At 43.9% G+C, this 3,163-nt stretch overlaps 1 protein-coding gene across 3 annotated transcripts in view; it reads right to left on the reverse strand.

Annotated features, from left to right (window-relative positions):
• Nucleotides 1-2,787, reverse strand: part of LOC127009325 (sodium/nucleoside cotransporter 2-like) — a 17,303-nt gene extending 14,516 nt beyond the window's left edge. The window contains exon 1 of one of the 3 annotated variants that reach the window (XM_050882287.1): nt 2,660-2,787. The gene's annotated coding sequence lies outside the window, so the exon portion shown is untranslated. Of the gene's footprint in view, nt 1-1,844; nt 2,420-2,659 lie in introns of those variants that run through there. The other 2 variants (XM_050882288.1, XM_050882289.1) reach the window with 2 other exon arrangements.
• Nucleotides 2,788-3,163: the final 376 nt, after the last annotated feature.

Here is a 3,163-nt window from a genome sequence, read left to right on the forward strand (position 1 = left end):
GGCCGAAGTGTTTAAGAATACGACTCATGAACTACACGAAGACTGCAAGGGATGCTGCATGTGGCTCAGGAAGTCTGCAATTTATTATTTTCCGACCATTTCGTCTCAATGAAGGAGTATCAAGTTAACCTCCTGTGCAAAATTAAGAATTATGATTACTGTGTTATTAACCAAGTAGAAATGATGAGGATGTATACACTTCGTACCCTAAAAATAAGCTGCAGTCCTGCGAACTTGGGGACGACTAAAGTTATTGGTTCACATCGACTTTTCTCCCCGAATCAGAGGTTGATCTTCTTTTGGTCACTCTTCTGAACTCTTGTTATAGGAGCAGTGATTTGCTGGCTTTTTTCATTATTGTTTTCTTTCTTGTTGCCCTTGAACTGTTTCCTTTACTGTAAAAAAATGTAGCTCTATTTTTTAATATATTTTCATACATGTTTAGTATATCGTCACCTTCGTAAACAGACCGCCTAAGTCACTGTTTTCTACTTTTCAGGAAATCAGAAAAGAACTGTCATTATCTCATTTGGGTTAAGGTTTAGGCAGAAATGAGGAGACCAATTCTAGGATACTCAAACCCTGAATGTCGAAGGCAACTATACAAAAATGGGCGTCACATGTTGAGAAATTGATGTAGACAAAAACCTGGAAATCACTGAAAAATGACTAAGGCAATTATTTTATGAGGGTGACGAATATATAGAAGCCAATTTGATGAAGAGCTTGAATACTATGGTGGTTATCAGATGGCAGCTTAGCAAAATCAGTGAGTCACTCTTGGCTCAGAAGTTGTTTTAGAGAACGCACGGTCAAGGTCTCTCTTGGTCTCATTTATGGCTTCCCTTCTGCCTTGTGTATTTGCTTGTTTACTTCTCTGTTTACCTTACCGGGTTTGATTTGCGTTGCGTTGTGTTTTTTGACCGAGTACTTGTTTTGTTTATTTTTTCGTTTGTCTGTTTGCCTTACCGTGTTTAAATTGTGTTGCGTTGTGTTGATTGTGTTGTTCTGTTTATTTGTTTGTTTACTTGCCTGGTTGCTTTACGTGTTTGAATTGTGTTGCGTTGTGTTGATTGACGGAGTACTCGTCTTGGTTTCACGGTGACCTTATAGCTAACACACAACACTAAACTTGACGCAAGCACAGTGAAATACATGTTTGCTCGTACGTGTTTTTTTTTTTTATATATATAACCAGCCTTAATTAACCATCACAATTGCACAGCAGTTAATGATCGTTTTTAATTATCTCCTTGTTTAAGCTTTGCCCCCGCTCCCTTGGGCCGGTCACAATGTAATATCATAGGACCAGAATCCTGTAATTGTAACCTAATTCTTCATCAGCGGCCTTGAACTCTTTAAATCTGTTATAATTGCCTCCCGCGACTCGCCTCACAGAAACATTTGCTTCACGTTCGTTCGGCGCACCGCCCGTCCCACTCACTCCTCGCTACCAAGTTGACCAAATTGCGGGCGTTTCACTCGTGTTGTTTCGTCGTTCCGTTGTTATACGAGAATGGAATAGCCGTAGAACTGCAGCTTATTGAAGATACGGAGTGTATATTTTCATCATCCCTACTTGGTTAATTAACAGTTTAGTAATTAACATTCTTGATTTTACACAAGAGATCAACTTGATATTCCTGCGTTGAGAGGAAATGGTCAGAAGGTGATAAACTGCAGACTTTCCGAACTACTAAATCCTTGGCAGTCCTCACGTAGTTACAATCTTCATCGTCCACCCCTAATCGATTCAAGACAAACTCGACCGTCACTACTTCTTGATTTATAATCGGTAATGCAGAGTGAAAAATGGAATTATAAGTTCAAGAGAAACATCTTACCTCTCAGGTCCTCTCCCTGGACAGGTGGAAACTTCTAATCTCGTGGCAGAGATGGTGTTGTCCGCTCAGATATCGAAATTAAAGGACACGAACGACTGAATTCTTGCTCGTCGAGATTGATCACTCACAAAAAACTGAGACATACTCACTGTCTCACATCCTTGAATAAAACAGTTACAGTGTGGTGTAAAGCTTACCCACTTTACTTAGTGAACGCCGTTAAGGTAAAAAATATTCACTTTCCTGAGCCTCATGTTTTGAAGAGCTGGACGTGACGGGCGACCGTATACATGCATGGCGTGGGGCACACCACCTCCGCCATTGCCGCCGCCGCCCTCACGCTGGGGCTTTGCAGGCACTCGCAGCCTTCCAGTGGCCCTTCATCTTACTGAGTGTGATGGACGAGTCCTCCGCCGCTGGCACGGCCGCCCATAAAACATCGCGCTCTTATTTCCAAAATAGTGTGTGCTGCGTTGGCTGCATCGAATGTTCTTATTTTCTTACTTATTTCGTGACTATAAGATTCCCGAAAAAAATGCAGCTTTTTATGCTGCATCACCTTCTCACTTTATTTCAGGTAATAACGTTATCTCAACGTGATTACATTTTTATGGCGAGGGATTTGGGGCCCAGCCTGCCGTCAGCTTGCAGGCGACACGAGTTTCGAAATATTGCTTTCTTTCGAATCTGCCTTCCGGGCGTGAAAAAGCTGTTGACAGCCCACGCACGCACGCCAACCCTTTCCTTGGCGAAGACGGGTGAACGAACTAGGAGGAGAGGGAGGAAGAGGAGGAGAGGAGAAGGAGGAACTCTACCTGTTTGCCTCCCGTCGCTCGCCACACCTGTCACTACTCGCCTACCGCCGCCGCCCGGTTACTGGATCGCCCTTGCGCCACATAGACGGCCCTAAGCGTCTGGGGTGGCCTTCAGAGATAGTACGGGTCACTATCATGCTTCTCGAGTTTTTTTTCACATCACACCCTTGAGTACTGTCTTATGAAATACTGTCGTACACATGAGAATCAGATCCCCCACCCTAATCTCTCTCTCTCTCTCTCTCTCTCTCTCTCTCTCTCTCTCTCTCTCTCCCTCACGCCCCCCCCCCCCCCGCGTCTTATATCAGTAGCTGACCCAAGCCAAAAGTTTGATGTCACGTTGGTATGTGATTTGAAATTAATGTCACAACCTTCTTAAAACATTATTAATTTGGTCTCCAGACCCCCCCCAGAACTTTACCATTTCATAACAACCTGCCTCCGTGGTGTGGGGGTTAGCACGCCTGGCTACAAACCTGCGGGCCTGTGTTCGAATCCCGCCTT

This window comes from Eriocheir sinensis, chromosome 40 (genome assembly GCF_024679095.1).
Source record: "Eriocheir sinensis breed Jianghai 21 chromosome 40, ASM2467909v1, whole genome shotgun sequence".
Taxonomy (NCBI): Eukaryota; Metazoa; Arthropoda; class Malacostraca; order Decapoda; family Varunidae; genus Eriocheir; species Eriocheir sinensis.